The sequence below is a fragment of the Zea mays genome, chromosome 10 (assembly GCF_902167145.1).
Source record: "Zea mays cultivar B73 chromosome 10, Zm-B73-REFERENCE-NAM-5.0, whole genome shotgun sequence".
Lineage (NCBI taxonomy): Eukaryota > Viridiplantae > Streptophyta > Magnoliopsida > Poales > Poaceae > Zea > Zea mays.
This window is the reverse complement of record NC_050105.1, coordinates 25,601,669-25,614,611: the sequence shown is the minus strand read 5'-3', so window position 1 is coordinate 25,614,611 and position 12,943 is coordinate 25,601,669.

The window sequence follows — 12,943 nt, the reverse complement described above, 5'->3', positions numbered from 1 at the left end:
TAGACACTATGTTTAGCGTAAAGTAAAGTCATGTTTCATGTCTAATTATTATAAGCAGGTGGAGATAAATAAAAAGATGGTCGCGCGGCGAGACGCGCGACAAAGCTCTCTAAAACAAATTAAGAAGTTAACGACTCGTCGCACGACCGAGCACGCAACGAGACACTTCGCCTTAGTTAAGAGGAGACGTTAAGCGTCGCGCGACGAAGCGCACGACGGCATACGTCGGCTAAACTGAGTCCAAAGTGGAACGTCGCGTGAATACACACGCGGCGTTACACCTTAAACAACCTGAAACAAAAATGGATCGTCGCGCGACGAAGCGCACGACGCAACACGCTAATTAACAAATAATCACCGCGAGCGCGGGCGAGCGAAGATACGGTCGGGCGAGGCCGGGACGGGGGAACGGGCGGCCGAGCCGGGGCCAGGGCGGTTGAACCGGCCAGGGGGGCGGTTGAACCGGCCAGGGCCGCACCGGGGACACGCCGGGGGCCGGAGGCCGCGCCGGGGTCGCGCCGGCGAGCAGGGGCCACCGGGGCCGCGCCGGGCCACGCCGGGGCGCGCCGGGGCCGCGCTGCGCGCGAGCAGGGGAGGAGCGGGGGCGGGCGGGCGCCGCCACGGGGCCGGGACGGGCGGGCGCCGCCGCGGGGCCGGGACGGGCGGGGAGCGCCGCGCGGGGCCGAGCGGGGGCCGAGCGCCGCGGGGGAGGGAGGGGGAGGGGCCGCGCGAGGGGAGGCCGGGGACGGGCGCCGAGCGCCGCCGCGGGAGGGGGCGGGCGGGCGAGCGCCGCCGGGGAGGGCAGCCGGGCGGGGCCGAGTGCCGCCGCGGACGAGTGGGGAGGGGCGGGCAGGGGCGCCGCCGCGGGCCGGGGTGGGGTCGGGGTCGGGGTCGGGCGCCGCCGCGCTGGGCAGGGGCGGGGACGGGGTCGCGCGCGGGCAGGGGGAGAGGGAGGGCGCGCGCGGGGGGAAGAAGAGGAGGGAGAGGGAGAGAGAGAGAGAGGAGAAGGGGAGGGGAGGGGAGCTCACCTCGGGGTCCAAAATCCGGTGATCGCCGTCTCCAAATCCTAGGGCACCACGGGGAGAGAGAGGTGGAAGAGGGAGAGGAGAGGTTGTTGCGCGGGAGATCCAAATGAGAGAGGGAGAGGGGAGGGGGAGCGCATGGGGGGGGGGGGGTTGGGCGCCTGGGGCGCGCAGGCCGGGGCGGGCCGGGCCGGTTGGGCTGGGCTGGACTAGGTTGGGCCGGGCCACTTCGCGGATCGAAAACCCACGACGAGCGCGGACCACTAAACGGAATTAAATCGCGAATCGAAATCCGGAACGGAACGAGACGAACACTCAACATCAGACAAAGAAATGTGCTTCGGCATGATGCAACACCCATGACACTTAGGTTTTGGTTTATACATGACACGGACACCTGTCGCTATACTGGTTTGAAATTGGGGAGAAGGAGCAAACGGGGAAAGAGAAAAGAGAGTAACGCCCGAATTTGGTGAGAGAAAAGAAGAAAAAATTCCACCCCCAAATTCAGGGCGTTACATCTTGGGTATAGGAGTTTTAGGCCTACGATCTACCAGTCGACCGTGGAGGGTCTATAAGTGGATTGATTTAATATAGGTGTTGTTGAAAGGGAAATGGCCTCAACTAATTCCTATAATCGATTTTGGTGTTTGACGACCATCACAAATCTTATGGACTAACTAGTTTGCCTAGTGATCATTTCTCAGGTGCATAAAGTTCATATACATCAATACTAATTAAACTATTCAGAATAATGTAGATTATTTCGGACAGGAGAAGTATTTTGGAATTTCTCCTGAGCGCGGACCGTCCGGGCCCTTGCGGTAGACCGTCCATGACACCAGGGTGGGCCTCGAACAGGAACACTGCAAAAACATGAGTTTACACTACAGACTTTCCGAAGGAGAAGCGATCACAGTCCGAGACCAAGCGCGAACCGTCCTGTCACAGGCGCGGACCGTCCGACCGTTCAAAAACCAAAAAAACCCGAAGGTGACGGGTTCGGTAAAATGCATTTTTAGCGTGCTCGCGGATCGTCCGGTGTGCACGGCCGGACTGTCCACGACTGCACCGTCTGACATCTGATGACACATTTAATGCACTTATAGCCATTGATATAGTCGTTACTACTTATCGTTGCGATTTCAGCCGTTGATGTGCAGGGGCGGACCGTCCGTGGTCGGCCGAAAGAGGGCAACAGCTAGGAAGTGGTTGGTAGCTATAAATACAACTCCAACCACCTCCATTCAATCCATCCAAGCACTCCACTCATACACATTCAATACAAGAGCAAGGAATTCATTCCAAGACACATCCAAAGCTTCCAACCCTCTCCAAGTGCCGCAATTGAGCAAGTGATCAATAATGATTAGTGACTTGAGAGAGTGTGATTCGTGTTTCATTTGTTGCTCTTGTTGCTTGGCTTTTAATCGTGCTTTATTCACCTCCTACTAAACTCTAGTGACTTGTAAAGCTAGCAAGAGACACCTAAGTGTGTGGTGTTCCTTGCGGGGTCTTAGTGATCCTTGAGATTAAGAAGAAGCACTCAAACGGTCTGAGTGATCGTTTGAGAGAGGAAAAGGGTTGAAAAAGACCTGGCCTCCATGGCCTCCTCAACGGGGAGTAGGTTCATTGGAACCGAACCCCGGGAAACAAATCATTGTATTAATTTGTGTTGATCATTAACTTGCAATTTTATTCTTCCTCTCTCCTCTCTCTAAAGTTCTCTTGCTCACAATCTTTTGAGTTTGCTCCCAAAGTTATCCACGTTGATTGAGCAAATCACAGCAAGAAGAACTCTCTTCCGCACTTCGTATTCATTATAATTTGTTTGTAATCCTAACCCCAGGTGAAGTTTGTGTTCAAAGTTTATAATTTACAGGTTTTGCCTATTCATCCCCTCTAGGCGACTTTCAGTTGTAATAAATGCTTGTTTCGTATTAATAAAGCAATATGTTTTGATATAATCCACTATATGATGTCGCTATACATGTGATTATTATACTGATTACATGTATAGTGGACATTCAATTTTGTCCTTAAAATTGAGTGTGGTAGAAGTGGTATCAAAGCCCTGTTGACTGACGGAAGCCTAAAGTAGAACTAGTTGACCTTAACCCTATTTTGTTCAAACTTAGTCTCCCCTTTAAGGTAAAAACTTATGCTATTCTTACCCAATAGAAACTAAGTTGATATACTCTTGCTTTGTTTCTAGATGGCATGTACCCGTGTGACCGCCAGCAGGAAGAGTACCATAGGACACATTTGCACCAACACTAGAGTTTTTCCACCCCCTTCACTACCTGAGGAGGCCCCCTTGCACATCACCGCTGAGGACATCTTAAGGACACAGAGTTCAACGATTGGTTCCTTGAGCCAGAGGACGAATCTCCACACTTTACCTTTGGGTTTTTAATTTGAGTCAAAATCTAATTGGTTTTTGTTCTTGAGTTGCTTCCTCTCATCCTTACTCTTTTGATTGAGTTTTTGAGTTAATTCTTGGCTTTGCAATTTTAGGATGTGTCTTGGGTTTGATCTTTGGTTTAAAAACACTCGTAGAATCATTGCAACCTTTGGTATGAGTTGATCCAATTCAGGGACTAGTTTTCTACATATTTGCACTTTTGACAAAACCTCAATTTGGTTTGAGTTTTTTGATATAGGTTAGATGTTTTCATATTTTGGTGCTCAAACTTATCAAGTCATTTCTCCTTCTTCTATTCTTGTTGTCTACAAAATTTGGAGGCAATCAGAGCAAATTTTGTCACACGACACTACCACTCCACGCGTGTCACTGTCAGATTTTTGGCCGACACTGTCGCGCTGCTCTAAGGGTCTCCTTTTTGGTCTTTACTCTAACTTTTTACTGTTCAAATCAAATTCTTTTTGGTTTAGTGGATTTATAATCATCCCATGAACGTTTGGATCATCTAATCAACAAGTGATTAATGTGCTCTTGATTTGACCCTTTTGGAGTTTTTTGTGTCTTTAGGTGTTGGGTTGAACTTTGGGAATCAAGCCAAGAGTGCTGCAATACAAGGATTTCTATTGGCCCCCATCCACTCTCCTCTAATCACTTCTTCAATCCTTCAAATTATCTATAGAATAATTATTTAGCGATTGATTTGAACGTAAATACAACCTTAAAATTGCTATTTTCCCCTAAATTATGTTACATCTGTACATATTATAGCTCAAACGATATAAGGTCTAATAGAAAATCACTATAGTATATGTATCTACTTAAAATAATACATTACATCTATAGAGATGCTCATATGAGAGGATGAACTCGCTAAATTTAAAAATCTAGATCTAGAAACAAACCATGCAATTTAAAATATCTAGATAAAACAAAAAAATATTATATAGTCTTCATCATACGATACATTAAACCTATATTTTCTACGCCCCCTCGGTAATCTACATAATATTTCTTTAGAGATTGATTTAGATCCAAATACAACCAACCATATAATTTAAAATATCTAAACAAAGAAAGTAACTATTTCAACCATGCTACATGAGAGAGGATAAATTTGCTTACATTTATACACTTAAATGAGTGAAAACTTAATATTTTTTAGAAAAAAAAGTTAAGCATCACATACTTTCCTTAAAGCTTATGGTGCCGCCAAGAAAACTCCTCTCCACGGAGGAAGATATTTTACAAAACACATTAGTATCGGTTGGTGTCTCCAACAAGTCATTAGTACCGTTTGAATACACCAATAATGCTTACTTGTTGTGTTCAATGGATACTAATGATTTAATATTAGTAGTTAGTACTGTTTAAGGGCATCTCAACAGTTACCAATGCCTCATGGATATACCAATTAAAATCGGTACTGACGTTTGCAGCATTATATTACTATAATTCTAAAGCAACCAATACTCGTCAGACGAAAGCCCCTTGGTGGTTGGGCCGCTCTTGGATTCGTGTGGCGTGGTGCAGACGCTTCTGGCCCTAGGTGGTGCATTCAGGTGTGGCGCCTTCAGCTGCCATTACGTGGGGGGCGCGAGGCACGAGTTGGGCTAGCTGGAGGGCTGTGCGACAATGCACGCGGGAAAGTGAGGGCAGACGTGGATAGAGAGCTAGCTCGACTCGGTTCGACTAAGTTTAAGTGAATCGAGCTAAACAACTAGCTTAGGTCGGTTCGGCTCGTTTGCAAGCTTAAGATGACTTATTTTAATTCGTGAACCACAATAAAAAATACACATATATATAATAATATAATCAATTGCTAATTAATTCTAGACAATTAACACTAAAAATGAGTAAATATATTCACAATTTCGCATACCACATCAATTCAACACCAAATTAATATATTTCAACGTTTAGTAGTTCATCCAACACAAGTGGAGGCTTTGTTTTACTAATAAATGCTAGCTCCTCCAAGCTAACGAGCTGGATCGAGTTTAGCTCGAGCTGTCTCGTTAACAAACTGAGCTTAAATTTCAGCTCAGTTTGTGACAACTAAAACGATTTGAGTCGAGCTTGACACAAGCCAAGCGAGTTGACGAGCCACAATATTTTGTCCAGCGCAAGGCGCGACGTCAACGAGCCGAGTCAAGCTAGACACGAGCAGAGCGAATTGATGAGCCACAGTATTTTGTCGAGCGCAAGACACGTCATCAGCCACCTAGGCTAGCTACTCTGCTAACTAGCTGCTTTTCTCTTTCTATTTGTCTTTTAAATTATATAATTCCTTTTCCTATTTTTTATTTCTTCTCTCTAGCACATATACTTGTATACGTGTATATATGCATGCTAGTAAGTCCACTAGGTTAACCCTATAGAGTGAGCCATGCTAGTGCTATTAGCCATTCACATTCATAGCAACTTAGTTTGCAAAAGTTGATTAATCATTTATTAAAAAGTCAAGAGAATCAAGTAACACTACCGGAATTTGGCTATTTGCCGAGTGCCAAATATTTTGCCGAGTGTTTTTCGGGCACTCAGTAAAGAAGCATTTTTGTCGAGTGCCACGCAAAAAACCCTCGATAAAAGAAAACATTTGGCGAAGAAGCTCTTTGCCGAGTGTTTTATTTTTGATACTCGACAAAGAGTTTCTTTGCCGAGTGTTTTTTTGACACTCGGCAAAGAGTTTCTTTGCCGAGTGTCAAAAATATAACACTCGGCAAAGAACTTTTTTGCTGAGTGTTTTTTTCAACACTAGGCAAAGACAATTTAAAAATCACATTTTAAAGCAGTAAATTAATTCAAATGAAAAAGTTTTCAACTACAAATTTGTATAATGATGTACAATTTATATTTTGAACATTCGATAAAATAAAAATAAATTTGTTCATAAAACCTATATCTCTTTTGTAGTTAATGAAACTACGAGAGAGATGTATAAGATTTGTGCATATTGCTAGAGTTGGGCTAGCTGGAGGGCGTGCGACAATGCATGCAGGAGAGTGAGGGCAGACGTGGATAGGGATGGATATACAGCTAGCCCGGCTCGGTTCGGCTAAGTCTAAGTTAATCGAGCTAAAAACTAGCTCGACTCGGCTCGGCTCGTTTGCAAGCTCAAGATGACTTATTTTAATTCGTGAACCACAATAAAAAATGCACATATATATAATAATATAATTAATTCTAGACCAATTAACACTAAAAATGAGTAAATATATTCACAATTTTGCATACCACATCAATTCAACACCAAATTAATATATTTCATCGTTTATTAGTTCATCCAACACAAGTGGATGCTTTGTTTTACTAATAAATGCTAGCTCGTCCAAGCTAACGAGCTAGATAGAGTTTAGCTCGAGCTGTCTCGTTAACAAACTGAGCTTAAATTCTAGCTCGGTTTGTGACAACTAAAACAATTTGAGTCGAGCTAGACACAAGCCGAGCGAGTTGACGAGCTACAATATTTTGTTCAGCGCAAGGCGTAGCGTCAGCTAGCCGAGTCGAGCTGGACACGAGCCGAGGAGCTGACGAGCCACAGTATTTTGTCGATCGCAAGACGTGGCATCAGCCACCTAGGCTCTAGCTACTATGCTAACTAGCTGCTTTTCTCTTTCTATTTGTCTTTTAAATTATATAATTCCTTTTCCTATTTTTTATTTCTTCTCTCTGGCACCTATACTTGTATACGTGTATGCTAGTAGTCCACTAGGTTAACCCTATAGAGTTAGCCATGCTAGTGCTATTAGCCATTCACATTCATAGCAAATTAGTTTGCAAAAGTTGATTAATCATTTATTAAAAAGTCAAGAGAATCAAGTAAGAAGCAACTCACATGTTGTGCTATTGCATATGCTCACACATCTAGTTAAGGTTATGCAATTGTATTTAGGTTTGATTTTGTATGCATATATTCACCATACAAGGTATTGAAAAAAGTTTTTGGAAGTTAGGTTTTTTTTGGCTGTGAGAGATTTTCAGAGTTCTTACACACACCTTCTATAAACAAAATGTGGCTATGAAAACTTCATGCCTTTTACACTAAAAACAAACATCATGCATCTTGAAAAAGAACAATGGAAAGAAAGAAGCATCCATATCAACACAGCTCATCCAAAGGGGATTCTCTCTGAAGGTGACGACGATGAAAGGATGATAGAGTCAGAGCCTCTTGGACCTCATCGCATAGGTACGTATGGGATAGAACTATAGGCAACAACTGGTCCCAATTGCCATGCGTGTTCGTAGTGGAATTCAAATTGTTTGCATTGCATGGATAGATTTTGATATGTAAGGATCTGCTAAAGCGAGTCTCGTTTTGGTTTGAGCTAAGGAGCGTGATGCCTATGGGAAAAAAATTGAACTCCAATTCGTTGACCACTTGGACATCAAATGGGATGGCACAGACCAAGGCATAAGATCCTCGTAGGTGTCGGCACGTCAAGGCATATAACAACAGTGTAGCTCTCTTTGGTTAGGTCTGGACGACGTCCTTGTGAAGCACATTGTATAGAATCACAAGGACAATGTGAATTGTACCATGCCTCACACGCCTATATAGATTTCCGTAGAGAAGGTGAAAGCCAGTACCGGAATCCAGCTCTTTACCGAGTGTTCGGCACTTTGCCGAGTGCATTTTGTCGGGCGCTCCGCAAAGAATTCTTTATCGAGCGTCGCACTCGGCACTCTCGGTAACGATGGGGCACTCGGCAAAAAAATTTTAGACACTCGACAAAATAGTTGTTTCCGGTAGTGAGCACTACAAAAATCATTTTTACTAAAAGTTGACTCTTGTATGTCTCGGCCAGTTTTTAATTTGAACTATGGTTGAGAACAGATTGCAGTTGAATTGAACTGCTGACGAATTTAATTCTGTAATTTTGTTTGCTTGAATGAAATGGTCACAGTACCCCTTGATCGGCTGGCCTAGAGGCAAACTAACTAGTTGCAGGCAGGAGCCACAATACCCCTTGTGAACTTGAGGAGTCAAGTACTAAGCAAACAAACCAAGAAGAATCAAAGGATTCTAGAGCAATGGAGATTGCTCTACGGAGCACTAGCTTTCTCTCTCTCTCTCTCTCCTTTGATGCTTTCTTTTCCAGGCGAGTACTATCAAGGCAGATATAGGGGATACGAATCTCTCTATCCAAACATTCAATCCTCCATGCTTGTGCCGGATGTTTGCGTCATGTATTAAAAAAAATTTGGAAAAGAAACACAAGAGAGAAAAGATCAGATAATATATATCTGACTTTCTTCAGATGCCCCTGCATGCAGCATCATACAGGTAGATAGCAACTGTGCTGTGTCACAGGAGCATCTTTTTGTTCTAGCCTTGCATTGCTAGCTAGCTTTTTAGCTCACTGATGGAAGAGTTTTCTAGGGACGGAAGGGAAGATTACTGCAACGCGACGTCGTCGGCTCGTAGCATCGCAACGCAACGCGACGCAACGCCGCCTCATATCTGATAAGGTCAGCTAGGCTGGGCTGCTGGTTCAGAAAGCAGCGGCAGCTCAATCTGCTGAGAAAAGCCGCCGCGCGCATGCATGCATGCAGATGCAAGTTGGATGGATGGCTGATATATATATATTCCGTGCCACACAGAGATAAGGCTGCTGCAGGTCAGTGAGGCGATGGATGATCCTGCCTGACTGGCTGCCTGTTTCAATTCAGAGATGCTATTCTGAAGCTTGCTGCTGAGGGGATTGATCCCTGGTTCCTACGAAACCGGCTCCATCGATCGATCAACCGGCCGGTCGGAATTGGTTCCATCGCATGTGTCGTTTCACGAAGAGCTGTGGCCGTACCATACTGGTATTAGTTCCCAGTCATTGTTGTATTATTTGTATATGACATAAGCATGCACCATGCATGGCCTGTGCCATGTGGAAAATGCAGTAGCTTCACCACAACCAATTGCTGTAACAGCTAATTAAGCTGTACATTTAGAAAATTCTGGTTTATATGCAAGGCTGTGTGTATACACAGTTACACACACAACTCATGCACTAGTTTGTCGATTGTTTAGGGCTTGTTCGGTTGTATCTGGATTGAAGGGATTTAGAGTAGATTAAATTTCTCCCTAGTTAAAATTAAATAGAAGATGATTTAGTCTCCCTCAATCCTCTTTGATAATAACGTAACCGAATAAGACCTTAGAGTGTGATGATAAATACCACCACGGTTTTCATTGCTGGTTTTTTTTGTGTCAACACGCCCCACCGGCTTTTGAACCGATTATTGTGAAGCATTATCGCCTCCGCCCGCCGGTTCTAGTAAACCGGCCGGTGGTGAAAAAAAAAACCGTGTCACAAAAATGAAATCTGTAGTAGTGCAATATGCTTGCTTGCTAGCTACAACTACAATTATATTGGTTAACCAAAGAGATATAAAAAGAGAGAATTCTGTCTTGTAGTTTCCTGGTGAAATTGTTTTCCTGCTAACTGCGTACAGAATAATATCAGCACACTAATGCAGATTTTGACTGGGATGCAGTTAAGTTCAAATCCCATAGATTTGGTATCTGGGATGCAGTCACATCCGATATACATTATCCCTTCCCGCTACGGATTCCAGCCATCACAATCCGATCTTCACACTGCAGCTATACCACTCTTCAATTCACTTGCCATTTGCCAAATGAGAAGATATCTGAGGTATCAAAAACCCAGGGTATCAATTTCCCACATTAACACTTCTAATGGGCTAAATAAAACCCCCTTACTATTCAGTTTTGAACGGCGAGGAGTTTTCGTTAACAATAGGGTGCCGTTTGGTCAACAAATGTAATGTTAATGGTAATGGTAATTATTCACATTTGAATACCGGCGGTAACAAATTTAAATAGGCTGGTATCCATTTCTAGTGTAGTATCCGATTACGGTTAGACTTAAACAAACATGATTAACGTTATTGATTGCCCGTTACGTTACCAATACGTGAACCAAACGGTACCCTAGATTGGAGGGGATTAAATCCCTTATTAATCAAAAAATGAATAGAAATGGATTTTATTCTTCCTCAATCCCCACGCAACCGAACAAGAGCCCAAAGAAAATCCAAAAAGTAATCAACCAATTATTTTACTGAAAGTTAAATTTAGTCAGGTTATGGGAGAAACTTGAAGATGACATGTGATGAATATGTTATCGGACAAGAGAAAGCGTTGATATTTGAACAGTGCATGTAACACAAGAGGTCATATTTTATGGTTTACATGACTATAATCTTAGATAGTGTTTGGTTTCGAAGTATGGTTGGACAGAGTCGCTCCGCTCTTAATTTGTTGTTGTTTGGATTCGTTCTATGCAGAACAGAGTGACTCTAAAAAAGAAAATTATGTTTAAATGTTGAACCATCCAGTTTTCCAAAATTTCCCGAATGAAGCCGTTCGCCGTTCTCATGAGCCACTCTATCCTAATTGGCTTTGGAACCAAACACTGTCATAGTGCCCAATTGTTGACACCTTTTTGGAGGCGTCAATTACTCAAGAGAACCAGCGGCGGTGCTCTCTGGTCAGGCGCGGACGGTCCGCGGCCCAGGGCCGGACGGTCCGCGACCTGGCGCGAGGCGGCGGTGCTCTCTGGTCAGGCGCGGACGGTCCGCGGCGCAGGGCCGGACGGTCCGCGACCTGGTGCAGGAGCTCGGGTTCCCTGCCTGACGGCCGGACGGTCCGCGCCCTAGGGCCAGACGTTCCGCGCGTGCGCAGGGGCGGCGGAGGATCGCCGGCGGCGCCTGGATCTCGCTCCCGGGAGGGACCCCGTCGGGGAGGAGAGATCCTAGGTGGTGTCTAGGCTCGGGTAGACCGACCTAGACTCCTCTAATCGACGTAGAGTCGAGAAGAGGCGGAGAATTTGGGGATTGGAAGGCTAAACTAGGGCTAAACTAGAACTACTCCTAAGGTAAAATGCGAAATAGAAGTTGTATTGATTCGATTGATGATTACAAATCGGCCGTATACCTCTCTATTTATAGAGGAGGGGGGCTGGACCCTTTACAAACTAATTTCCGAGCTTATCCCATGATTTTAGCTAACAACCGTAGCACAAAACTCGGAACCCTAATCTGTTCTGCGCACGCGCGGACCGTCCGGCCCACAGGCGCGGACCGTCCGGCCTCAGGGCCGGACCGTCCGCGCGCTCAAATTGGTGTTCAACATATGCCCCCCTGCCTTTTGGTGGAGCTGAGCGAACCAAAAGTAACTAACTCGATGTTATCACATCGGTTTTCTTAGGCATCTTGCCACTTACTAGGATGGTATGCAGTGGTCTTGGTCTCGGACGTGACCCCTTTAGCTTTGATCGAACTGTCGGTCCCAACACCGTCGAGCATCATACTGATCCTGACCAATCCGTCACCTAGTTTTTCCTAATTTTCCAAGTGTTCTGGCGTAGCTTCGTAGTCGACCAGGTCTTCTCCTTGCAGGTCATCTTCCTCCATGGGTGTCGGCACGTCGTTGCAGGTGTCATGGTTTATTGCGGATGAGTCGGCCTCAGGGGTCGGACGGTCCGCGCCCTGTACGGTTGGTCCGGTCTTTATAGCCGGACTGTCTGCTATACCTGCAAAGAGCTGCACAGTTGTTGTTTTATTTTCTGTCTTTATGGCCGTTTGATTTTCCTCAACGGCCTTTGGTCTCCATCTCTTTTGTGGTGGCGGATACTGCGGATGTGTGTCATTGAATATTTTTTTCCGCCTCCTTCTCCTGATTCTCCTTTGCTCTAAGGCACTGTAATTTTCGCTTTTGCGATCGTGTCAATCCCGATGGGCACCATCGGGGCATGGAGTATTTTGGATCGGCTATTTTATTGACAGTCGTACTTTCTTTTTTGTTTGTGTTGGCCGATTCACCAAAAATCATTGGCCCTTCGTTATTTTGTTGTACGACGACATCTGTCGTTCCTATTTTAATGACGTCTCCCTTTTTCTTACTATTGGAGATTGTAGCTGTATGCCCCCCTGCCGGATTAGTCAGCCTTTGGGGCCGAATTGTTCGACAATCTTGCTGGGCCTGTGCTTGTGGACCAGATTGAGGGGCTCTCAATCGGTCTTGTACTAGAGGTGTCAACCTATTGAATACAGATGTTTGGGGTGCCCCCCAAGCGGGGTACTGTGGCATCCTAAGTGGGTATGGTGGCATGCCACATATTTGATTTGGGACGTATGGTGGAGGTATGTATGTGTATGAATATGGCATAGGTAGATATGGTGGTGGAGGTGTCCATGCAGGTATGTTAGGTCTTAATTGAACATTATGACCTCCCGTCCTTTCCGATTGGTGTGGTGGTCCAATCGGCCTAACCTGCCGTCGCACCTGGGTGGGTAAGCGAGGTCCCTTTGGTGGCCGGTCGCTGGAGCCAGCCTTCTTTTTCACATATTTAGAGAATAATTGATCAAAGGTCGGGCTAGATTTTACCAACCGACCAGTTGCCTTGAACGTGTTAGTTTTCCACGTACCTATTTCTGGTCGTCGTGGTTTGAAGGTACGTGGTCGCCACGG